Source organism: Colobus angolensis, unplaced genomic scaffold (genome assembly GCF_000951035.1).
Source record: "Colobus angolensis palliatus isolate OR3802 unplaced genomic scaffold, Cang.pa_1.0 Scaffold444, whole genome shotgun sequence".
NCBI classification, from domain to species: domain Eukaryota; kingdom Metazoa; phylum Chordata; class Mammalia; order Primates; family Cercopithecidae; genus Colobus; species Colobus angolensis.
In genome coordinates this window covers 260,428-288,310 of record NW_012117866.1, presented here as the reverse complement: position 1 = coordinate 288,310, position 27,883 = coordinate 260,428, and positions in this window count along the sequence as shown.

Below are 27,883 nucleotides of genomic sequence, written 5' to 3'. Positions count from 1 at the left end.
CGGATGCTGGCTCTCCAAGTCTACAGAACAAGCAGTTGAAAAGAGTAGAGGAACATGAAATGTGTGAGAGCAAGAACAAGTAGCAATACACAAACACAGGTCTATACAATATAGCACCACTTAACTCATTCACAATATTGGAACAGTAATAAGACCTAAGGCGTAGGATCCTTACAAAGATGAAATGGGTTGTTACAGGTGAAGCCCTTAAAAAGAGAACTGATAAGCACCACAAACTCACTAAAAGTTATTTCCACTTCAGTACAAGTAGTTGTAGTGTAATCAAACCACCTTTGTGAAAATTGTATCAGTGAGAAAATATTGTAACAGTAAGCTAAGCTAACCCACCCCCTATCTCGCCTTCCCCTTAATTATTCCTGAGCTATTGGGCCAAGCTAACTTTGGAAGACATTGAAGCGATAGTTTAAATGATAATAGGCCTTGCCCCCAAACTCAACTGCTTTTATAAAGCTAACAGAGGTCATTAGGCTGGGCAGAGAAGAGTCCTGCTAAGGTGCAGACATAAGCAATTTTCGGCTGTTATTCCCAGTTACTCCTGCAAATAACACCACTATGGTAGATTGGCCTTTTGAAGTATCTTTCCAGGTTTTTTGCATGTCTGATGCCCACGGCTGCGCCTGGACCCCGATGGCTCCACCTGGACTGCCAACCCTGCTCCTGCAGCCCCATCCAGAAGAGATTCAATCCACACTAGGACAGCTTGGATACCTTGTGATTTCAACTCTGCCCCAACCCATCAGCAGCAAGCACCTGTTACCTAGCCATCCCCACCCCTTCCCCCAAACTGCCTTTGAAAAACCCCTAACCTAACAGCTTTGGACGAGATGATTTGACTAGGAACTCCATCTTCCACTTGGCGTGGCTGGCCTCATGTCTGTTAAACTCCTTCTCTCCACAATGCAGTGGTCTTTATGCAGTGGGCACAAAGAACCCTCAGGTGGTTACAGTAGTACTTGCAGTAGTGCTGGATCTGGTGCTGGTAAGGTTAGGAGTAGTAATCTTCCCAAACCCGCTTAGATAAAGCATATTCCTCTGAATGCTACTGATAGCACATTTGAGATTCACTCACATTTTGCCTAGCAATATTTGACATGACTGTTTCCTTTTCTCTCCACTACCTAAAATAATTTTCTTCTCTTAAAAGCTGTTTCTAAAGCTCTGTTTAAACGTTTCAAAGACTTGCATTTGCTTTTGGTCTCTCACACAGAAAGAAAGACGTCGAGTCTGTCCTAAGATATGGGATTTATTCATTATTTATTATTAGGAAACATGGTGAGGTATTTAAGCATGTTGAACGAGGTACATATCTGAAAGGTATGCTTTCAGCAATTTTAACTGTACTAATGTACATATGATTTTTTCCTTCTTTGATATTTGGAAGGGTATTTCGCACTTAAAAATATGGTCAGATTTTATTTTCAATTAGTTTAAAAAAATTGTTGGAAGCAAGGCTGGTAACGAGATCATCATTTGAGCGAACATTTGAATATATCACCTGAACAAAGGCAAGGACAGTCAGATAATCCTGAGTAGGCCATAAAGGGATAATGTTAAATTTTAAATAAAGGTCTAAAAATATGCGTCAACATTTTCAGGCATGAACCTTTGTATATGCAGCAAAGACCATCGCTCTCCTTGAGCCTAGTACCTGCAGTTTCATCTCAAAACACCCTTTGGGAACAAGAGCCTCAGGGGATTGTGTTTACAGTAACTACTGTAGAGCATTTATGAAACCAACTCTCTTTTACATATAATGAAAGATGCTATTAGATTGATGCGCTGCTAGATTTTGTCAATGTTTTATCTATTTCCAACAATTCTGTGGAAAATACAAGACAAATGCAGCTCTTTTGTAAAACCAGGTGACCTGATATTAATCTCAGCAGTTTCTTTCTTAGGAAGAATCAGTCAAAGAGTTTTGGCCACTTGTGTCATCCAAGTTATTTTCAGTTTACTTCTTTAAAAGGAAAGACATTTTAAAGAGTATTCACACTTCAGTGAAAGAAAATTAAATGTTGGGACTCCAAACTCATTAGCCAAAGGGAAAAGTCAAGCAGGGAATTGCGTCTTGCAAACCGGCCTCCCTGTTTTGCACGGTTCCTAAATAAGATGGCTGCAAGATGAAAAGCTACATGCCTCCCCCATATTTGGCCCACAAGGAAATTCCTAGTGAGCTGCAAGATCTTTACCTGAAGGTGTTTCTGTGAAGATTTCCCCATGGCAATGACAGCTTCTCTTTACAGGTGCAGTCACCCCGGCCCAGCAGACACAAGTGCATATCTGATTGTTCCCCTGCCCCATGTTGTCTATGTTATCTTATGGAGAATGCAGATTCCCTGCCTTTTTCCTCTGCCCCAATTGTCTGTCACCTTATGTAAAAAGATGCAGATTCACTGTACCAGACAAAGGCATGAATAACTATTTTTCCCTACCCGCCTCTTACATGAAAAGTGTGCACTTCTCAGTACTCCGCCCTTTTCCCTTTAAATTTGGAGCCCTCAAAATTATCTTCAGAGAAAGGCATAGACCTGTCCCCCGCATCCTTAACTTTGACAAATAAACCTTCTAAAATGATTGCGACTTGTCTTGTCATTTTTTCTTGATGGACACTTCCAGCTGATAGGGAAATGTTACACATACAAAAGGCAGAGAAGCCTCAGAGAACCTGGAAGGGAATTCAGAGGGAAGATGTCCAGAGATGAAAAGATAAGACCATGCATGAAGGATATTTTTCGGCACTGTGGTTATTTGCAAGACTGGGGGAAAGTGGAACTGAGATTCCAGTGCACATGCATCTGCTTCCTGTTCAAGGCTGGACTCCCCATGTGAAATGTGAACTTGCAAGACGATTGCCTTATCACGCATTCTGATAAATCTTTTCAGAGTAAGTGGTGTCACAAACCATAAGGACCTTGATTTCTAAGTTCACTTCCTTGTTAAAATATTCTAACAGCTCAGAATCAGCGGCCTGAAATCTCTTTCTAATTTAACTGGGGTCCAGAACTGGTCCAGAGTGGCCACATAATTGCTCTGACTTTATTTTTTTAAAGGTAGGGTGAGATACATGTATTTTGAATTTGAACAGCTGCTCAATTCATTTTTAGGACATACATATTTGCTGCAAGCACCACGGATTCACTGTAACAATACCTCTGTTGTCATTGTATTCATTTCCATTTCTTACTCTCAACCTCTAGAAGAATTTTTTTGTTAAAATGTAATTTACAGGCTAGTGTATTTTGACTTTGTGTATACATAAGTACATATATGCATGTATACACAGATAGATAGACAGATGGCTGGCTGGCTGGATGCATGGACAGATGGAAGGATGGATGGACAGACAGATAAATGGATACATGGATGGAGAGATACATAAATGGATGGATAGATGGATTGATAGATAAATGAATGGATGGATGGATGCATGGATGGATGCATGGATACATAAATGGATGGATGGATGGAAAGTTGGACAGATGGACAAACAGACGGACAGAAAGACAGACAGATGGATGGATACATGGATGGATAGATACATAAATACATGGATGGATGGAGTGATAGATAAATGGATGGATGGATGGATGGATGGATGGACGGAAGAATGGATCAATGGATAGATGGATGGACAGACAGATGGATGGACGGACAGATGGACAGACAGCAGAACAGATAGATGGATGGAAGGTGGATTGATAGATACATAAATGAATAGTTGGATGGATTGATAGATAAATGGATGGATGGATAGATAGATAGATAGATAGATAGATAGATAGATAGATAGATAGATGATAGATTTGCTGTTCCCTCTCTTCTCACTGTGTATTTGTTATATATCATTCACATTTTCGCCCATTGAGGAATCCTGCATTCCAAAGTTTAAACTCTGTAACGTCAGAATACTCACTCATTACAGAGAGCCTCTCCGTGCAATCTTACAGAGAAATCTTGCTTTGCAGTTTTAAACAGTGTCTTTCAGTGTGTCTAGCCACTAACTTCTCCTCCATGGCAGTAAATCTTAATGTCATTAGGAAGCTTGTTAGGAAGAGTCCCCACCTGAGACCTGCAGAACCAGAATCTGCATTTTAACCAGATGCCACAGCAATCTGTGTGCATATTAAATTTGAGAAACACAGGTAACTCACATCCTAATCAGCTTTAGGTCACAAACATTCAGAAGCAGTCACAAAGCAAATTTTTAAAAATGGGTGAAATAAATCAGTTCAATGACAAAGTCACAAAATAAAAACATTGTCCTGAAGGGAGTTAATCTGACACAAGAAGAAACTGAGTTTATTACAACTAGTCAGGATGAGAGGCTGGCTCAGGAGGTCTGCAGATATCGTATATCTTCCCTTTGTATATGGTTTTGTGTCCATAGTTTATTACATATGCCTCAATCCTCACATGACGTTTACTGATATGGTTGGATATTTGCCTCCCAGACTGGCTTAGGAGCTTTTTAAGTATGGGGATTGCATTTGCCAGTGCTTGTCTGTGTAAGTGCTCAATACATCGAATTGAAATAAGTGTCACATTTTACCCAATAGTAAAAAAAAAAAAAAAAAAAAGACAGTAGCTGATGTCTTCATGGCCTCTGCATGATCTATGAAAAGCACAGCTCTGTGTCTCCTACCCCCAACTGCTCACCTGAAAGGCTATTAACACTGAAGCTGTCAGCATGACACCTGGGTTTCTGCATCTAGCTGACAAGCTGCACAGCTGCCAATGATCCTTTATTATTGGAAAGCTGTTTCACGATCAATTCAAGAATGCTCTGAAACCAGCAACTGCATTGAGTTGCTCTATTTTCTGTACAAGACACTTGATAGTCCCAGTGAGACAGAGCAGGGACCTCTGCCACACCCCTGCGCTGAGCGTGAAAATGAAGGAAAATCTTGAGTTCTTTCAGGGGAGACTCCAGGCACCTAGCTGGCCCTGAGGAGTAAATGAGCAACTTGACAAGCAAGAAGGTAATAGTAGCTTAAAACAACAGCCAACGAAGCTGGAGTCATGAGATGTTCAGTTACCTGTAGAAACTAAAGATGACATCTTAACATATGCCCCTCAGTTGTTTTTCAGAAATCTAGACCTCCACCAAATGGATCCTCTGCCACGCAGACCTCAGATACAGGGGAATTGAAGACTGAACTCTGACCTCCCATTTCTGTTCGAAATTTCTTCCTGAGGGGCCTGGGAAGCTGACAAGCCAGACTGAACATTTCTTTCCGTTGACCACAAAATTTTAGACAAAGCTTCCCTTTCTTAACCAATTGCAAATCAGAAAATCATCGTATCCACTCGTGACCTGTAAGCCTCCACTTCAAGATATCCTGCCCTTTTAGATCAAACTGATGCATAACCTCCATGCATTGGTTCTGATTTTGCCTGTAGCTTCTGTTTTCCTGAAATCCGCCCCTGCCTTTAAAAATCCTTGCTTGCAAGCCATCAGGGACGTCAGGACTTATGCAGAACTGCCCGATTCTCCTCACTTGGCACCTTGAAAATAAGCACCTTCCCTTCTCCCACTGCAAAACTTTGCACTTAAATTTGAATCCTGAATTCTAACTTAGATCATAGAGGGCAAATCTTTCTGGCTCTGTGGACAGAGAACACGATGAAAAGCCTTGGGGTTTTTGATCTGCCTTTACATAGACGGATACGTCTATCAGGAGCATATGTGTCCCGCCTCACACCTGGAACCTTCTTACTTCTCAAAACCTCCCCACCTTTGTCCTAATCTGCATAGAGATTCTAATCTTATCCAGTCCCATGAGCTTTGCCCTGCCCTGTGGGAGCTCAAGGGTAAGAGGGGTCACCAAATGAGAGTTACTGGTACCTATCTCATTATCTCTACTGCAAAAAACTCCAGGAGCTCAATGTTTTAAATCTGCAAACACAAATCCACAATATGATTTTCTTTTAACTGGGATACAATATGCATTGCATACGTGTGATGGTTAATATTGAGTGTCAACTTGAGTGAATTGAAGGATGCAAAGTATTGATCCTGGGTGTGTCTGTGAGGGTGTTGCCAAAGGAGATTAACATTTGAGTCAGTGGACTGGGAAAGGCCGACCCACCCTCAATCTGGGTGGGCACCATCTAATCAGCTGCCAGCATGGCTAAATTAAAAGCAGGCAGAGGAACATGGATGGACTAGACTGGCTTAGTCTTTCGGCCTCCATCTTTCTCCCATGCTGTACGCTTCCTGCCCTTGAACATTGGATTCTAGGTTCTTCAGCTTTGGGACTTTTGGACTTTCAACCACAGACTGGAGGCTGCACTGTCGGCTTCCCTACTTTTGAGGTTTTGGGTCTTGGACTGGCTTTCTTACTCCTCAGCTTGCAGATGGCCTCTTGTGGTACTTTACCTTGTGATCGTGTGAGTTAATATTCCTTAATAAACTCTTAATAAACTCCCCTTTATATATACATCTATCCTATTCTGTCCCTCTAGATAACCCTAATACTTTTTACTATTTTAACCACCATTGTACAGTTCAGAGGCATTAAGAACATTCACGTTGATACCCATCCACCACCATTCACCCACAGAACTTCATCTTCATCCCAAACTTAAATTCTGCGTTCATTAAATATGAATTCCCCATTCTTCCTCCCCCTTCTTCCCCCTTTCCCCTGGCAACCATCCTATGAATGTGGCTGTTCCGGGTACCTCCTGTAAGTGGAATCATACAATAGCTGTCCTTTTGTATCTGGCTTATTTCACTTAGCATGATGTCCTCAAGGTTCATCGACGTTGTAGCCTGTGTCAGAATTCCCTTTTTTAAGGTTCAATAATCTGTTGTTCATATACGCCACATTATGTTTATCCATTCCTCCCTTTGACGGGCACTTGAGTTACTTCTACCTTTTGGCTATTGGGAATAGTGCCACTACGAACCTGGGTGTACAAATACCTGTTCGAGTTCCTGCTTTCAAATTTCGGGGTAACTGTGCAAAGATTTTAGCTTTTCCACAACCTGTATGAAGATGATACTGGTGATAGCAGGACTCATTTGCTCAAGGACTTAAAATTCCTGATACCGAATTTCTTCACCTATCCATGAGAATCAACAATATAGTTCTACAAATATTAACTTACATCCAAATTGAAAGATGCAAGTGAAAATATTTTGAAAGCAACAAAACAAGGAAAAAAGTTAAAACTGTGCCTATTACTAATCTATCCAGGAGTAATATGGCTCCGATGACTAGTGAACACCAGGTTCTTGTCTCATGTTGAATTAGATAAAACGACATGGACACACGTGGAGTGGTTTTAAGGAGCAGAGAGTTTAATAGGCGAGAAAGAAAAGAGAAGGCAGAAGGAAGAGGCTTCCTCCTACAGAGACAGACGGAGGGGGTCTCCAAAGCCAAAAGAGGAGACCCCAAGTGCCATGGTTACCAGCCAGTTTTATAAGGAGGCTGGAGGAGGCGGTATCTGATTTGCATAGGACTCAGGGAATTGGTTTGACCAGGCATCATGTCATTCACATAGCCTGTGAAAAAGCTGGCCCTCCCGCCCTAGCCTTTTAATATGCAAATGCAGGGCACCATGGTGTTCTACACACATGGGGATATGTGGAGGCAGCCATGGTGCCAGACACCAGCCTGGGCCACTTAGTGAGACCTCATCTCCAAAAAAAGATAAAAAATTAGCCAGACTTGGTGGCACACACCTGTGGTCTCAGCTACTAGGGAGGCTGAGGCAGGAGGATTGCTTGAGCCCAGGAGTTAGAGGCTGCAGTGAGCTATGATCACACCGCTGCACTCTGGCATGGATGACAGAACAAGACCCTGTCTCAAAAAAAGAAAAAAAAAACAAGAAGGCTAACATGAAGCTCATTTCTTCATGCTACTTTATCTGACTTTACTCTGGTAGGCTGAGTAGTGGCTCTCAAATATGACCAAAACCTAAGATTTGGAATCTGTGAGTCTGGCACCTTACATACAAAAGGAACTTTGCAGATGTGATTTACTTAAAGATCTTGAGATGGAGAAAGTACACTAGGTTTTCTGAGTGGATCCAATATCATCATAAGTCCTTCTAAGCTGAAGGCAGGAGGGTCAGAGTCAGAGAGAGGTGGTTTGAGGATTGACTCAAAGGTCAGAGAGAGAGGTTGGATGATGCTATGCTGTTGGATTTGAAAATGGAAGAAGAAACCACAAGCCAAGGAATGCAGTTGACCTCTAGAGAACAGAAAAGACAAGAACACTAATCATCCCTGAAATCTTTTAGAAGATACAGAGCCCTGTGGATCTATTTTAGCCTCTGGTCTTAGAGTATGATGTAATACATTTGTCTTGTTTTAAGTCACTAAGTTTGTGGCTAAGTTTGTTATATAGCACTTAATCCATTTAAAATACAATAATGCTATTACCATTTTTTGGAATTATTTAAAGGTAAATTTAACTTATAGCAGAAAATATGAGTTTTCCATAAATATTAATAATAAATGAAAATATCTTTATGTTTTGCCTTCTCATCCTGACTGTGAGCTTAGGAGTGGAGGATTTTTGTCTCTATTTTTAATTAATTTATTTATTTTTCTCAGATTGAGTCTTGCTCTGTCACCCAGACTGGACTGCAGTGGTGCAATCTCAGCTCACTGCAACCTCTGCCTCCCAGGTTCAAGCGATTCTCCTGCCTCAACCTCCTGAGTAGCTGAGATTACAGTCACCCGCCACCACACCCAGCTAATTTTTGTATTTGTAGTGGAGATGGGGTTTCCCCATGTTGGCCAGGCTGGTCTTGAACTCCTGACCTCAGGTGATCCGCCCACCTCAGCCTCCCAAAATGCTGGGATTACAGGCATAAGCCACCACGCCTAGCCTCTATTTTTAATTTTTAAGACTAACTTATTTACCTAGGGTAGTAAAAGAAACAGTTTCTTTCAAATAAGAATTATAAGGGTAATTTCCACATGCCCCGTTTTGTTTTTTTTTTTTTTTTTTGCCATCCTGGGTAAAAGACCATCGTGGACTTAAGAGGGTTGGTATTAGGCAACCCTCATAGACTTTTGGAAACTTTTTATTTTGAAACAGTTATGGATTCACAGGAAGTTGCAAAAACAAAAAAAAAGATAAAGTTCTGTGCGGTTGTAGGTATTCTTTGTTCCATTGCCTCCAATGGTAGCATCCTGCATAACTGTAGCACAATAACACAAATAGGAAATTGGCATTGATACAATATAGAGACTTTATTTAGAATTTATATACACGCATGTGTGTGTGTGTGTGTGTGTGTGTGTGAGAGAGAGAGAGAGTTTTATCACATGCATATATTTATGTAATCTCTACCACAACCGGGATATAGAATTACTCCATGGCCACAACACCTCCCTTTAAGGGGATTATTGTAATCTCAGCAGTCCCCACACTCTGTCCCTCATGCCTGGCAACCACTAGCCAGTTCTGTCTATAATCTTGTCCTGTCATTCACAGCAGCACAGATGGAACCGGAGGACATTATGCTAAGTGAAATAAGACAGGAACAGAAAGACAAACACTGCATGTTCTCACTCAAATGCGAATGCTAAAAAATAGCCGATCTCATAGAAGTAAAAAGTAAACAGAAGATACTGGAGGCTGGGAAGGGAAGTGGGAAAGGGGGAAAGGAGATATTTGTTAAAGGACACAAAATTACAACTATATAGGAGGAATAAGATCTAGTGCTCTATAGCCCTGTAAGGTGACTACAGTTAACAATAATGTGTTACATAATTTCGTATAGCTGAAAGGAGGATATTAAATGTTCCTAACAAAAAAAAAAGTTTGAGACACTGGATGTCCTAATTACTCTGATCTGATCACTGTATGTCAGAATATGACTATGTGACCCATGAATATATATAATTATTATTTGCCAAATAAAATAAAATAAAAACGTTATGCAAAGGGAAGCATATAGAATCTTCTGAGAAGTTTGTTATTTTTTTCCGACTTAGCATCATGCTCTTGTTTTCATTTTATGTTGCTTTTTGGAAATGTGCTGCAGTGAGGAAACCCAGAGGAGTCAGGTGAGATGATCTGGGATATGTCACTTAGGAGAGCTGGTCTCCCACCTACTTGACTGTTGATCTAAAAAAATCAACATATTTCCTGATCTAAAAAAAAATGGGAATAATATCTGTCTTAGTTCTGGCTGCTGTAACAAAAATACCATTTACAGGGCAACTTATAAACAATAGACATTTATTGCTCACAGTTCTGGAGGCTTGAAGTCCAAAATCAAAGTGTGGCAGATTCAGTGTCTGTTGAGGACCCATTTCCTGGTTCCTAGGTGGCGCCTTCTCGCTGTGTCCTCACATGGTGGAAGGGGCAAGGGCACTCATTCATGGAGGCTTCACCCTGATGACCTAATCACCTCCCCAAAACCCCACCTCATAACATCATCACCTTGCGGGTAAGGACTTCAATATATGAATTGGTGGGGGGAAAACATGAAGTCCATAACAATATCTTATTACAGAATTCCACGAGGATTGAATGAATCAATGCATGTCAGACTCCGACCAGACAGTTGGTTACAAAGTAAGATGTCAATTAACATTAGCTATCTCCTGAGTGCCAAGCTTATATGTACACGATCTGAAATGTATATTTGCTGTTGATTAATTGATACGTACTCATCTGGTTTTATTTGAGTACACGTTTGAAAACTCAAAGCTTGTAGTGTGATGCATTCTTCCACACTGAGAACAGAGGACAAAAGTCATTAGTATCTTCATTGCTATACATAATGTAAAAAGTGCTATGATTTTGAGTGGATTCATACGCTTTCTGGTGGCACCCTAGTTATGTACTGTTACTACTGTGAATTTAGACCCAAATATTGAGAAAAATTATGGGTAGTAAGACAATGCCTTGTCTGTAGAAAACAACCTGCCTTCCCATTGTCACTTCCCAGTGTGTAGGACACAGACCTTGCTGCGATTGTGTTATTTCTGCTCCATCAGTTAACACCTTCAGATAGAAACACAGGCACGATTTAACACAGAACACAAGCTGACAGCAATCCCCTGGAAACATTTAATATACAGTCGTTGCAAAGGAGAAAATCGTGTAACTCTGGAAATGCAAAAGTGCGACCATGGTTTCTTTTATATAATCCATGTTTTCTAGATCCTGTGAGACAAATTACTTAAAACACATCATTCACACTCATATTGGTAATTAAAAATACCAGCCTGTAATCTAAAGGTGTAAAAAAAAGAGAGAGAAGAGAGAGAGAGAGAGAGGGAATGAATGAATCTTGGATATTGTTTTGATCCTTACCACAGCATCTCAAAAGAAAAGGCGAATATAACTTTAAGACACATTAATAATGAGTTTTAACATAATTAAATATAAATTATCTGGGCAATTTGAAAGAGGGCATTATGAATTAATAGAATACATGAATTATAAAATTTTTCTTTGTTATCAAGTTATTTCCAAGAGCAGAGAGTAACTATGTATAGGCCGTTAAAGGATGTCCTTGTAGGTTCACTTAGGAGAATCAGTTTATGAAAGTAAAAGATATGATTTAGTATTAACATACTAGCACTTGAGACTTAGTTGAGATTTCTTTTGTAGTTTCTGCTATTCTAAGATGGTTTAAATACTCAGAAATATGTTATTACTTTTACAAGCAAGTTGTTTAAAGAAGTGTATGAACATCAACCCAACTCTTGTTTCAATGATGACAATCTGTCATTGATTAAATTGGAATCAATTAGTCATTTGGCATAGATACTACCAATGAATGCATTCTATGCATATGTTGTTTCTTCAGTTACTCAAGGTTTATTTAACTGAGTTGAGGTGGGGCTTTACATTTTTGATTAAATTAACTGTAGCAATCCATCTTTCAATTGTGGTTTTTAATCATAGAAATATGCTAGAGCCATCTATGAAAAAGAGTAAAAGCATATTATCTTATTCTCATTACTTCTTTGGTAAAAGCTATTAAGTTTGTTAACACTGGTTATGTGCACATATGTCTTACTTGTATGATGCTTGAAGTGTATGCCCTTATAATTTTTCATTTCTTTTGCTAAATATATTTTTAAATATTGTTTGACATTTACCTCTTTGTCCTTGGCAGGCCATTCTTTTGCTGATAGAAAAGTATTATTTTCACATTCCAAATACGTTTTTACCTATTTTATAAGAAATTCCTTTTTCTTACTAAAAGAAATAATGTAGGCGTCCTTCAGGTTTTGCCTTTTGTGTGTCACAACCCAGCTGAGGAAATTCTTTGTCCCAGATAAATCCCATACCGTCCCCCAACCTGCATGGTGTTCCTTCACTTGTCTTGCCCTTTGAACTAATACAACACAGATATTCACCTCCCCCTGGAATAAACTATATTCTCAAGGCTACCAAGCACCAATCTTTATAACCAAGAACTGTTGACTAATATCAACAACGTATAAACCTTTATATAACATTTTCTGTTCTGCACTGCCTGTGATCACATGAATACGCTTTGGTAAATTAAAATAAACCAAAAAAAAAAAAAAAAAGATTTCCTGCTGGTAGACAGAGAGATGTTTCATAAAGCAGACTATGTTTGTAACTGTACATTGTTTTATCAGTGCATTGACACTGACTCAAACAAATTATATCACTGGTGCTTTTCTTTCATGCCTTAAGCATCACATTTAACAAATGTAACTTCTGCATGGAAAGTCTATTCTCCAGTTATGTCATGTCTACTGCTAGGGAAAGCATGGCTCCGAAATGGGTTAAATTTACTATCATCCTTAACATCTTGCTTTAGTTAAAGCATGTCACTCTTTGCAGATGTCAAATAAGGTGAGACGTTTATAAGGTTCCTCAGATGTTTTAGATGCCCTTTCAAGCTAATTAATTAGTTCTGTTCACTTGAAGGCCAAGGGCTTAATTGCAGTTTTTCTACTCAGGTGAAATAAAGTAACTTTTAATATCTGCCCATAAGGGAGTATCCTGCAGTGGTTTCTCCTTCATGGATTAAAATGAGATGGGATGTCTGTGGCCCAAAAGCCTTATCTAATATTAATTGCAAACTACTGAAGGTCATCAGAGACTTAGGAGAGTTTCACAATAGGTGAGTGGCAGGGATTTAGGATTTCTCTGAATATGTGACCACTGGCTGCTTTCCCTTAGTACATTTTTAATAACATCTTAACGGCCAATTTCATAATGCCTAAATTAACAGTAAATGCAACAGCTGTTGCAGTCTTCAGCCATCATAAGAAGCCCATGTCTCAGATGAAGCGGGGCATTGGTTCAGTGTGGCTACATCTGGCGATATTTTTGGATCATGTTCAGCACTGTTCTTTGCCCAAGGTTATCCCTTGAAAACATCCTACCATAGGTTCATGAAATGTTCTAATTAACAGGGAATACTGGGAACACCAAGTTTAGAGAAGGCTTAGCATACATCTGGACTTAGCGGTCCCTGTATTAGATCAGTGCTAAAAGTGCAAATGCTGTAAGGTAAAGGATTTCCGTTTTTCAGCATTTATCCTCTGGAATAGGGGTACTTCCATATCGCAAAGCATGGATATAGTATGTGTGTAGAATAAATGCACACAGGCTGGTGTACAGAGGGTCACCGTGCAATAAGATGACAGTAGGTCATCTTTAAATGAAAATCTATATGTAATTGCAATAAACTCTGCATGTAGCCATGTGCCATTGAAACATACCAGCTTCAAACAGATATGTGCTCTAAGGTCAAAATATACACCAAATTTCAAAACTCTAGTAGGAAAGAAAAAATACAAACTATTTCATTAATGATGTTTTATACTGATTACATATTGATCTAGTAATATTTTGTATACATTGGGTTCCATAAAATATATTTCAAAAATTAATTTCTCCCATTCTTTTTTATTGTTTTAATGTTACTACTTGAACATTTAAGGTTACATATGTGGCTCACATTTCTAATTGCAGCGCTAGACTAAAGGATATGTACACAGATTTTATTGCAATAGCTTTTATTGCAATTGTATACAGATTTTTATTTTTATCATCACTTAAAGGAAACATTGTAAGCAAGTTAAGAGCCCATCACTGGGAAAACTGTTAAACCGCTTATGGCACAACTATGTCATGGAATTTTTCAAAGTGTGTAAGGAAGTGATGTATATTCATATAACTTGGCAAGAAAACTATGTAAATTACAGTGTCCAGTGAACAAACAAAAGATGCCAAAATAGTACATAAAGTAGGGCAGTGGAAATAGTAGAAAGTTTAAAGTGATTTTCATGGTTTCATTGTACATTTATATATATAATAATACATATTTAATATTATATATAGATAGAGATATAATATTAGCCCATTTTCATCTGCTATAAACAATTGCCCAAGACTGGGTAATTTATGAAGGAAAGACGTTCAATTGACTCACAGTTCAGCATGGCAGGGGAGGCCTCGGGAAACTTACACTCACGGTGGAAGGCGAAGGGAAGCAAAGCACCTTCTTCACAAGGCAGCAAGGGGGAGAATGCCAAGCAAAGGAGGAAGAGCACCTTCTAAAATCACCAGATCTTGTGAGAACTCACTCACTATCGCAAGAACAGCATGTGGGAACCGCCCCCATTATCCACCTGCTCTCTCCCTTGACGTGGGGATTATGGGGATTGTAATTCAAGATGAGATTTGGGTGGTGACACAAAGCCTAACCATATCATACGTATATATATAAAACCATATATATATATATGTATATAACCATATATATATTGTAATATTTTAAAGGGTATGACTTTCCATATTACTTTTTTTGCTTTTGAGACAGAGTCTCACTGTGTCACCTAGGCTGGAGTACAGTGGCACAATGACAGCTCACTGTGGCCTCAAACCCCTAGGCTCAAGGGATCCTCCCACCTCAGCCTCCAGAGTAGGTGAGACTACAGGTGTGTGCCACCATGCTGGCTAGTTTTTAACTTTATTTTAAAGAAAAGTTATGGGGTCTCATCATCTTGCCCAGGCTGGTCTAGAACTCCTGGGCTCAAGCGATCTTCCCATCTCAGCCTCTCAAAGTGCTGTATTTATAGGCATGAGCCACCACATCTGACCTATTTCTATATTACTTTGATGAGAATACGTTTAAATGGGGTTAACCTCAACATGTTCATTAAGACTGGAATTACGTTAGAAAAATCAATTCATTTGGAAGTAGGCTGTCCACATATTGATAATGAGAGCAGAGACAGCCCGTCTTTAAAAAGAACAATTGATGATACCTCTCTAAATTAGAAATATCTGTTACCTTTGAGTCAGGAATTTCAATGTCTAGGAATCCATCCTATTATACCAGATCATGTGTGAAATGAACTATTAGTATTAATGTATTGTAACATTATTTGTAATGGCATAAAACTGGCAATACCCTAAATGTCAATTAATGCAAGGTAGCTTAACTAAATTTTGGTATTATCCAAGAAAAAGTGTGAGGCAGTTTTGTATGTAGTAATATTGGAGGCTCTAGAATATGTGCCATTAAGTAGAAAACAAAAAGATACGTAACTTGCATTTGGCATGATACTATTTGCATAAAATATACATATTCACATATATTAGCTTATGTATTATGTATAATATGCATATATGCATATATTAAAGCATGACGTATAATATTTTTATACTTACGTGTCCAAATAGTTATGTGCCCAATTTTGTAATGCCTAGATTTGGTGTGTACATAAAATCATGCATAAAACTTGTTGAAGATTCAGAATTAGCATACAAGTGTGCCCTCCGCCTCTCTCTATAGGACCCCAGAGCTGCCTGAATGAAGAGAAGTGCAGACCCCTGGAGACGACCTCTTTCCACTACACGCACAAGCTTTCTAAGCTTAGAATTGATCTCCTTAAGCTGAATCTGCAAAGTCATGGCCTGAGCTAATGGCTGTGAACCCCCAAAATCTGAGACAGATCTCAGTTAATTTAGAAGGTTTATGTTGCCAAGGTTGAGGACACGCACCCATGACACAGCCTCAGGAGGGCCTGATGACATGTGCCCAAGTTTGATCGCACCCAGAACAATTGCTTCCTCTCTGCCCCCTTAGTCTTACGCATCCCTAGCTATGCAATTTACATATCTGCTCTAGTGTCATTTAGTCAGGGAAGTCTCTCTCAATGTTCCCTGATTAGATCAGAGCGATTTGAAATGACATTCCTATTTCCTATATGCATTGTACATAATACTTCACGTTGTCATTATAGAGTCATGAAATAATGTAGATAATGAGTTATCTTCACTGCCCACACTCTTAAACACTATGCTATACTGATCCTCCTGCATGAAGGATGAAAATGATGGTAAAATAAAACGGTGCTGTTGATGATGATGGCGGTGGGAATCAATACAAACATTTCTGATGAGTATCATTGCACGAAGGGCCCAAATGTATAGGGCGTTAATAACGATGTCTGAAAAAAACTAATATTCAAAGAAAAAATCTTCCTAAATAAACCATGCAAACACTCTTCGCTCTATTTTATTCTCTCTGTATTAAAGATGCTTTTTCACACAGAGTCTTAAACCATTTTGAGGAAAGCAAATGACTGAGACCTTATGCTGCAATAGCCACACTGCCTCTGGGACAGGAAAATAGGGCCCAGGAGCAGGAAATATCAGTATAAAGGCCAATTCATACTGATTCAAGGAAAATCACCATGGTCTGGGGACAGGGAATCTGAGCTCAATTTATACTAAATTCCTAAAGGAAAAAACACCAAGATCTGGAGACAGGAAATCTAAGGCCAGTTCACGCTAACTCCCCAAAACTGAATCAAGAGGAAAACTCCTGGGTCTGGGGACAGGGAACCTATGGCCAATTAACACAGACTTCCTAAAGCTAAACCAAAAGGGAAAAACCCCATCTCCCCAGAACAAGTAACAAAGGATCAAAGGGTACTCTCCCTGCAACCTTCCCCTTCCACCATGTCTCACATGGACGGGGAGCGCGCCATGGATCAAACAGGGACCATCTTTTTAACTGCTTATGGCGCCAGTTCTCCTCAGCCTTTAATTAACCACAGACCAGATTCTTCATCCAGATAAAAGATAGCTGATAAGAACCTCACACGAGGTTCTTAAAGCCCAGACGACTTTGTAACTGGGCCCCTGAGCCATGTGCTCATCCCCACTCCCACCCTGCAGAATACTTTCTCACTTAATAATTTCCTACTCTCACTGGTTCATTCCTGCGTTTCATTCCTCTGCTACTTTTGTTTGTATGTTTTGTTCAATTCTTTGTTCAAAAAACACCGAAGACCTGGACACCTCATAGTCAGGAGCTACAGGCTACTAGGTAGCACCTTGGACAGTTTCCCCAAAGGTCTTTCCCCCTCACCTTACCTTTCTCTCTGTGCCAATCTCTCCAATTTTGGGGGGAACCCTCCAGGAATGAGCACCGCGCAGCCTCCTCAGGAGTATCAAATGGTTAAAGGCTGCATCTTGTCAATAAACGTTAGCTGTGAATAAAAGCCCGGCCCTTCCTTCCCAGTAGGTCTTTGATTGCTTTCCTAAGGTGTTGATTGAAATCAAGGAGGACTGTGGCAGCAATTAACACAGACTGGGAGTTGCTAATTGGCTGCTTTCAGGGCAGATTGGACATTTTCTGCTGATAATCCTTCATATCTCATATGTTTTACTATGTGGAGCAGGGATGTGTAGAAAACAGACTACGAAGGGGACAGACATCTAAGCCCTGTCTTTTTACATGAAGACATTGGACAAAGAATGTAAGCAGCATCTGGTTTGCAGCAAACATATGCGAAATCAATTTCTTTCAGAAAGTTCTTTTTAGGAAAAAGAGAGAGGTGGAAGAGGGGAAAGAAAACCCCAAAGATAACAAGGATGAAGACGTTTTATTAGATTGGCTCATTTAGAAATGTGAGTGATTCCCTTTGGTTTTCAAGCTCCTGGAGATAAGGCATTCTATCCTATTCATCTTTCCATAATCTACAGGGTTTATGTTCATACATGCTTGCACTGAAGCAATATGCAATACATTGAGTCCTAATGAAATCAAAGCACATTTCATTCAGTAGCACCTAAAAGTGCTTGAAAAAAAGTGCTTTTTTCCCCCCTTAGGGTAAATTCAGTGGTTATATATTTTGAGACTTTTGATTTTCTTTTGTTTGAACACAAATGGGCATTGTGTTCAAACAAAAAAAATCAAAGTTGAAGTTGATTTGTCTGAAATGCAGGACGTCTTTCAACCCAAATTTATAGTTTGTCTCAAAGGCAATGCCCCTAGCCTAGTACTCTCCCTAACAAATAGAACATCCTACACAATCAAAATAACCCCTTCTGCTTTAAAGAATGCCACGGATGTGTGCACGTCCACACACGCATTAAAATGGAGGGAGAAATTGTGGCTATCTGTATGTTAACATGGTTTGGCCTTCAAACAGAAAATTCCTTAACCTTTTCAGTTTCTCCGAACATAGGGCACTCCTGTGCACGTTTCATAGCACTGATAGCCATGGAGATTATAGTTCATTTCTATATAATAATGTGTTGACTTGGGTGTTTATAAATTGACAAGCTTCCACATGCATTAATTGTAAAATAATGGGATATTTTATATGAAGAACTCTGCTTATGTGAAATAATCCAAGAACAATTTTAAGCCCCAATTCCTAAATAATCTACTTTAGGCGACTTATAAAAGATGATGGAGACCAAGTTTAATTCTTAAAGAGCTTGCTTTAAGAGTTAAACTAGGTCTCCATCATCTAAGTCTCCTAAAGCATAACCCAACTCACACTTATTAAATAAACATATTTTCTAACAACACTGAGGCATAATATCCCACACGTTTTGCAGCAATTGAAACTTCTGCAAATAGTAAAGTTTCATATGATGCTTTCTTTACTTGGTTTTTTTTTTTTTTTTTGACCCTGAAGCAGGCTTTGTTCATCACACTGTAGACACCTAGAAATATTAACAGGGCTGCTGATAACAAATTATTGCAAATTAGTTTAGGTAGAATAAAAGCTATGCAAGATACATGAAATTTCCACAAGAAATTTAATTAGCATTTCTGGTTTTCCAGAGGGCAGTCAATGACACCTTAAAGGCTAAGCCCCACAAACAGCGCAAAGGGTAAGATCTGTAGATGTTGACTAAGAAGTAACAGCCGGTATGAAAGAGGAACCTGAGAACAAGAAAGAAACAGGAGTAGGGGAAAGGTTAAAACAAGGAAGTAAAATGAAGATTTTCTAAATGGAATGTGTCCATAAAACCCTCTTCCCCACAATACCCAGTATTTTCAGTGCCACCTGGAAGGAAAATAAGAAAATTGTTCAAAATGCCATTATGGGCCAGGTGCTTTCAAAGACCTCTTCCAATTCAGTCATCAAGAAGCACTTCTAGTCAATTTCACTTCTTATTTCCCAGAACAGCCAAGCTAAAGCAAAGCTAAGTAACTCATTCAGGACATACAGATAAACTGTTGGCCAGCTAGCATCTGGATACCTTGTCTTTTTTTTTTTTTCCTCTCTCTGTTTTTGCCCACTATACAGGTGGCATGTCTCAAATTTAAACCAAAGTAAGAAGAGACAGATTGCCTCAATTAGAAGGTGATGGTGACCTTCTATTAAAGCAACATTTAAAAGTATAGCTAGGACGGGTGTGGTGGCTCAAGTACGTAATCCCAGCCCTTTGGGAGGCTGAGGTAGGTGGACCACTTGAGGTCAGGAGTTTAAGACCAGCCTGGCCAACGTGGTGAAACCCCATCTCTACTAAAAATACAAAAATTAGCTGGGTGTGGTGGCAGGTGCCTGGAATCCCAGCTACTCAGGAAGCTGAGACATGAGAATCTCTTGAACCCAGGAGGCAGAGTTTGCAGTGAGCCGAGATAGCACCATTGCACTCCAGCCTGGGTGACAGAACAAGACTCCGTCTCAAAAAAAAAAAAAAAAAAAAGGTATAGCTACAATAATTTTATGTTTTAATAAGCATGAGGCTGAGCTTTTGTTATTTTCCCAAAGTAATTGTGGTCATGGTGACTTCTGCTGTCAGTCATATCAACAAGAGTGGGAAGTTGCATACATAGAAGTTTGCCCAAGTTACACACAGGCGTTTCACTAACCCAGGGTTTCCTGTATTTTATCAGCTTGTCTGGTGAACAATACACCTCCTGCCTGGGCATATTTGAATCCTGATTCCAACTTTCTCTTAAAACTCAACAGCCAGGGTTTCCTGCCCACTCTGTACCCATCAGGGTATCAGACCCTTCCAAGACAGTAAGAGTGCAAAGCCATAGGTGAAACTGTTCCGATAAGTTGTAGGTAACTGACATCATATTTTCTGCATTGTCATATGAATTTTCAGAGATATGACCCCAGAGAAACAACAACAGGCTCACGCGATCATAGAAACCATTTTCAAGAATTCAGGGCACCAGCAAAGCACTGTGAGGAAGGCCTGTAAAACATGAGCAGAGATGCTCAGGCAGTCCATCATTATAATGAAAATCCATGGTCTTCAATTCGCTCCAGCCCCTGACACTGCTCAAGATGTAGGAGGGAAAGGGCATTTTAGGTCTAAAAGATCACTTCCTTTCCTTCTCTGCAAAATGGAGGCAGTAATTTCCCTACTTCATGCATTTGTCGTGAAGAGGAAAAATAAGCAAAAACACTTTGTGACTAGAAGAGACATTCCCAGCTTGTTAGTAGCCATATCAGCATAGCACATGTAGTATTAACCATTTCATGGTTAGTATTAGTCATAGCAGCACAGCATGGTTAGTGGAAATCCAACAGCTTGCAGCATCAGTCAAAGGATGCATTTGTGCCCGTTAACCTTTCAAAGGTTGACTTGGTGGTGCATCATTCAGATATTAACTTTAGGATTTATTTGATCAGAGTATATCTATTACCATGGGTTAGTTAACAAGGCTAGGTAATCACATCACTACCACTAAAATCAAGATAGGGAATAATTGCATCAACCCCCCAAAAGTTCCTACTGCCAAATTATATCTCAGTAAAACTTAACTGTTTTGACATGCCAGATATCCCAATGTACTTCAAGTCTGTAACACATGAATAACATAGTGTGAAACTGCTACCAGGTTTGACAAGAGGCCTGAGAAAATATAACACCTTGTTGAGAAACTCTTTTTATTGTAGGCAATTCATTTTAATAAGTAAGCATTGAGAACAAGTTGTCCTTCTCTAATACCAAACCATATTCAAAGCTAAGGTGAATTCATGGAACTCAAAGTTCATGACAACAAAAATTGGTAAGTAAAGTGCCTTAGGTCACTCCTGTGAACGGTGAAAATTTGAGACAAGTCTCAGTTAATTAAGAAAGTTTATTTTGCCAAGGATGAGGACACACACCCATCATACTTCAGGAGGTCCTGATGACATGTGCCCAAGGTGGTCAGAGCACAGCTTGGTTTCATCCACTATAGGGAGACAAGAGACATCAATCAACATATGTAAGATGAACATTGGTTCAGTCCAGGAAGGTGGAACAACTCCAAGCAAAAGCGAGACAACTCAAAGTGGGGAGGAGGCTTCCAGGCTTCCAGGTAGGTGAGAGACAGACGTTTGCATTCTTTTGAGTTTCTGATTAGCGTCTCCAAAGGAGGCAATCAGATATGCTTTTTTCTCAGTGAGCACAGGGGTGACTTTGAATAGAATGGGAGGCAGGTTGGCCCTAAGCAGTTCCCAGTTTGAATTTTTCCTTCAGCTTAGTAATTTTGGGGCCCCAAGATATTTTCCTTCCACCCTCCTATGAAGAAATACCACTATACCCTACCTCTTCATAATCACAAATAAATTTAAACATAATGACAACACCCAACTCCAGATGCATTTCCCTTGGCTGCCAAGGGCTCATGTGGAAGCGGACAATTTTCGTTGGCGAGAGAACCAGATAACCTGGGAGGTTTGCCGTCTCCCGTTCTTTCTAGGGTAGCCCACAGCTCCTGAACCACTGACACAGGATGCAATCCAGGGTCCTGGAGGTTCAGAAAGGATGCCCTGAGGTCAGGGTATTGGCATTGACCCTTATTTCACACATATGCTTGTGTAACTAGGAAGAAGGGTTGAGTAGAACATTCCATTATTTGGACATCTCCATAAATGAAAACCATATGCATCAAAAATGACAAAATTGACATAAGGCAATGGCCTCCTGGTGTGTCTTTCTTCATAAATCTCTCCCCACTCCACACCATCCTGCAAACTTCTTCAAGCCTGAACACCATAGTCATCCTCCTAGGACATACTTCTGACCATATTTGTATTAATCAACGTCCAACCGCTGCAAAATGCCAGCACCAGATTTTGCAGTAACACCGGGTCAACGTATTTTTCTTTAAATCAACATTAGGTAAAATGCTGTTCTTTTCTCTTGGGATATCAAATGATTGCCTACTTCTTTCTCCCTCCCCTCTCCCTGAGACACTAAAACAATGGCTACTTTAAGCTAGAGCTTAAATGATTCATTCTTTGTGACATCTCCACTAACTCTTCAAATCCTAATTTATATAGGCTTTCTCCTGAGCTTGTTTCCTTCCTTTCTCTGTTTCTTCCCCTCCTTCCTCCCTCTTCCTGCTTTTTCCTTCCTTCCTCCTTCCCTTCCGTTTTATCCCTTCTTCCTTCTTTCCTTCATTCCCTCCCTCCCTCCCTCTCTTCCTTCCTGCCTTTCTTTTTCCCCTCCTTCTTCCCTCTCTTCCTTCTTTCCTTTCTCCTTTCCCTCCTTCTTCCCTCCTCACCTTCCTTCTTTCCTTCATTCCCTCCCTCACTCTCTTCCTTCCTTTCTCACTTTTTCCCAACCTTCCCTCCCTCCCTACCTTCCTTCTTTTCTCTCTTGCCTCCTTCCCTCCCTCTCTTCCTTTCTTTCTCCCTTCCCTCCTTCCTACCTCCCAACCTTCCTTCTTTCCTTAATTCCCTTGCTCTCTTCCTTTCTTCCTTCTTTTCTCTCTGTCTCTCTTCCTTTTTTCTCTTCTTTAATCTTTCCTCACTTCCTTCATGATTTCTTGTTAATTTTATTAAGCATCTACTATGCAACAGGCATTGGGATTGAAAAAAAATTAAAAAACTTTCCACCAAGGAGTCTACACACAATGGAGAAACACAGAGAAATAACTGCAACATTCACTACTAAGTCATTTTCAGTTTTATTTCCACGATTGCAACATTCTGTAGTTTACATCTTTGTACTTCCCAGTCATTGCTTTAAACAGCATCTTCTTATTCATCTTTGTTTCCACAATAGGTCCTATGTCTGTTCTTTTTAGGCTGATTGCTCCACTATTTCTTCAGGTGAAATACTGATCAAATTGAATAAACACAGTGTGATGCCTGCCTTTTTACATGAAAACAGTAAATCATATATTTGATACAGCCTCTACCACTTCCATATCTAAATAATTGCAACATAGTGTATTTAGCATAATGAGTTGTGTAAACACACTACAGTTATGCCAAAATGTGCAGGAAAGAGAATCAACGTGCTAAGCAATTACTTTGCAGCTCCTGGAGCATGTTTTTAATGTCTCAAGATTTGGGTTCTTCACAACATAATCACTGTGGAACACCTTCATGTTTTTAAGAGTCTAGGAGGCTAATTTTTCATCCTGAAGAAATTGCTCTAACTTATACTGAATGTCATTGGTTTCCTCCATGAAAATAGCAGCAGGCAACCACTGGCAGGGCTATCACCTGCAGGCACTGCAGCTACCTACAGATGCAGGTGTATTGCATGATTGCGTGATGCACTGGCTGCCTTTTCAGACATTCAAAGAGCTAATGAACTATGATGTGTTGGAAAGAACACACTACTTAAGTTAAAGAAATCCAATGAAATGGTTTGGCTGTGTCCCCACCCAAATCTCATCCTGAATTGTAGCTCCTGTAATTCCAACCTGTCATGGGAGTGACCCAGTGGAAGGTTATTGAATCGTGGGGGCAGTCTTCCCCCATACTGTTCTCCTGGTAGTGAATAAGTCTCATGAGATTTGATGGTTTTATAAAGTGGAGTTCCCTTGCACAAGCTCTCTTGCCTGTTGCCATCAAAGACATCCATTTGCTCTTCCTTTGTCTTCTGCCATGATTGTGAGATTTCCCCAGCTATGTGGAACTGTGAGTCCATTAAACTTCTTTCCTTTATAAATTACCCAGTCTTGGGTATGTATTTATTAGCAGTGTGAGAACAAACTAATACACCCAGAGGTGAACTATACCTTGAACTTATTGTCCAACCTTAGTTAAAACAAATTTTTCCCTAAATTTAAGAGATCTATTGTACAACCTGGTGACTATAGCTAATAACAATGTAGTGTAAACTTAAAAATTGCTGAGAGAGTGGATTTTAAGTGTTCTCACCACACACCCACAGACAAAATGGTAAGCATGTGATGTAGACATATGTTAATTATCTCAATTTAGACATTCCACAATGTATACATATTTAAAAACATCATGGTGTACACCATAAATATAAGCAATTTTCATTTGTCAATTAAAAAATTAATTAACAAAAACATATTCCTTTCTTTAGATTTCAGTTATCTCAACAGTAAAATAATGTATCATACCTACCTCTCAGACCTGTTTGACGATCAAATGAAGTTGTTATATATATGTATGTATGTTTGTGTGTGTGTATGTGTGTGTGTGTGTATTATTCCATTTTCACATTGCTATAGAGATACTGCCTGAGACTGGGTAATTTATAAACAAAAGAGGTTTAATTGATTCACAAATCCACATGGCTGGGGAGGCCTCAGGAAATGTACAATTATGGCGGAAGGCAAACGAGAAACAAGTATCTTCTTCCCAAGGTGGCAGGAGAGAGAGAGAGAAGGGGGAAATGCCAGAAACTTACAAAATAACCAGATCTCATGAGGACTCACTCACTATAATGAGAAAAGCGTGGGGGAAACAGCCCCATGATCCAATCACCTCCCACCAGGCCTCTCCCTCAACACCTGGGGATTACAATATGAGATGAGATTTGGGTGGGGACACAGCCAAACCATAACATTCTGCCCTTGACCCCTCGTAAATCTCATGTCCTTCTCACATTTCAAAACTAATCATGCCTTCCCAACAGTCCTCCAAAGTCTGAACTCATTCCAGCATTAACTCAGAAGTCCAAGTCCAAGTCCAAAGTCTCATCTGAGCTAAGGCAAGTCCTTTCTGCCTATAAGCCTGTAAAATGAAAAGCAATTTATTTTCTTTCTAGATACAATGAAGCTGCAGAAATTGGTAAATGTTCCCATCCAAATAGGAGAAATTGGCCAAAACGAAGGGGCCACAGGCTCCATGCAAGTCCAAAACCCAGCCAAGCAGTCAGTAAATCTTAAAGCTCCAAAATCTCCTTTGACTTCATGTCTCACATCCAGGACTTGCTGATTACAAGAGGTGGGCTCCCATGGCCTTGGGTAAGTTCACCCCCATGGCTTTGCAGGGTACAGGCCCTGCACCTGCTTTCTCAGGCTGGCATTGTGTGCCTGTGGCTTTGCAGGTGCATGGTGCAAGCTGTTGGTGGATCTACCATTCTGGGGTCTGGAATATGGTGGCCCTCTTCTCACAGCTCCACTAGGCAGTGTTCCAGTGGGGACTCTTCTGTGGGGGCTCCAATCCCACATTTACCTTTCACACTGCCCTAGCAGAGGTTCTCCATGAGGACTCCACCCCTGTAGCAAACTTCTGGGTGGACATCAAGGCATTTCCATACATCTCTTGAATCTAGGCAGAGGATCCCAAACCTCGATTCTTGACTTCTGTGCACCCACAGGTCCAACACCACGTGGAAGCCACCAAGGCTTGGGACTTCTCCCTCTGAAGTCATGGCCGGAGCTGTAACTTGGCTCCTTTTAACCATGGTTGGAGCTGGAGCAGCTGGGATGCAGAGTGCCATGTCCCAAGGCTGCACAGAGTAGCAGGGCCCTGGGCCTGGCCCATGAAATCATTTTTTGTATTTGTATGTGTTCTTATTTTGGCATTGTAAAATTTCTTTACATATTCTGTATAGGAGTCCTTTCTCCTATACAGAAGTTACAAAAGCTACAAGTTTTGCTAACAATTTCTCTCATTCAGTGGCCTGACTTTTCTTTACAATGTCCTTTGAAAATAAGTTTTTCATTTTGATGAATTTTAATTAATTAATTTTACCTTTGATGACCCAAAGATATCTTTTGTGTTGTAAGAAATCTTTGCTTCTCACAATTCATAAAAATATTCTCCTACATTTTCTTCCAAAAGTTTTATTTTAGGGTTTCCATTTTGATCTATGACACATACCAAGTTAATTTTTCATATGGTACAGAAATTTTTTCAGATTTTCTTTCAATTGTTTTGCATATAGATGCGAAATTATTCCAATACCCTTTACTGAAAGACTATCATCTCTACTAAATGGCTTGGATATTTGTATCCAATATTAATGTATATATGTAGATCATTTCTGGCTGCTTGATTCTGGTCCAAAACTGATGGGTCTATTCTTCTGTCAGTAATGAGCTGTCTTGAATAATGTAATAAGACATATAATCAGGGAAAGTGATTTCCCACCTTTCTTGTTTCTATTTTTCCAACTTATTTTGATTATTCTGGGTTAGCAGGTTTCATATTTTAGGAGTGTCTGTCAAGTTTTCTAAAACTCTTGCTGTGATTTTTGGGGGCATAATGTTAAACTCAGAGATCAATCTCAGAAGGACCAACTTTGAACCAATCTTCTTCTCCGATTTCTCTCATTAAATATTTTATTCCAGCATACAAATTTTGTGCATATTTTGTTAGCTTTATGTCTTCATATTTCACGTTTTTGTGCCATTGCACATAGTGTTTTACTATATATTTCAGTTTCCAATCATTTATTGTAAGTATAGTTAAATGCAATTGTACTTTCTATATAGAGTTTATATCCTATTTATTGATGTATTAGTCAGGGTTCTCTAGAGGGACAGGACTAATAGGATAGAAGGGTAAATGAAAGGGAATTTATTAAGCAGTATTGACTCACATGATCACAAGATGAAGTCTCACAATAGGCCGTCTGCAAGCTGAGGAGCAAGGAAGCCAGTCTGTGTCCCAAAATCTCAAAATTAGGGAAGCCAGAAGTTCAGTCTTCAGTATATGGCCGAAGACCCTAGAGCCCCTGGCGAAACACTGGTGTAGGTCCAAGCTGAAGACGCTGGAGTCTGATCTTAGAGAGCAGGAAGCATCCAGCATGGGAGAAAGATGGAGGCCAGAAGATTTAGCCAGTTTAGTCCTCCTACATTCCTCTGCCTGCTTCTATCCTGGCCATGCTGGCAGCTGATTAGATAGAGCACACCCAGATTGAGTGTGGGTCAGCCTCTCCCAGTCCGCTGACTCAAACGTTAATCTCCTTTGCAACACCCTCACAGACACACCCAGGAACAGTACTTTGCATCCTTCAATCTAATCAAGTTGACATTCAATATTAACCATCACACTTAGGATTATCTATATAGTCAATAACATCATCTGCCAGATTTCTTTCTTCCTTTTTCATCTGTGTGCCTTTTATTTCTTCTTATTGCTCAGCTGCACTGGCTAGGATTTCCAATATAACCTTGACAAGGGGTAGTGAGAGAAGACCTTACCTTGTTTTCTGATGTTAGGGTGAAAACATCCTATCATTTGCCATTAATATATTAATATGGAGAGCTGCTGATTTTTCTTAGATTCCTTTTCTTCAGATTGAGAAAGTTCTCTTGAATTCCTAGTTTGCTAAGAGTTTTTTTTTTTTTTTTTTTTGAGATGGAGTCTTACTCTGTCGCCCAGGCTGGAGTGCAGTGGCGCAATCTCAACTCACTGCAAGCTCCGCCTCCCGGGTTCCCGCCATTCTCCTGCCTCAGCCTCCCG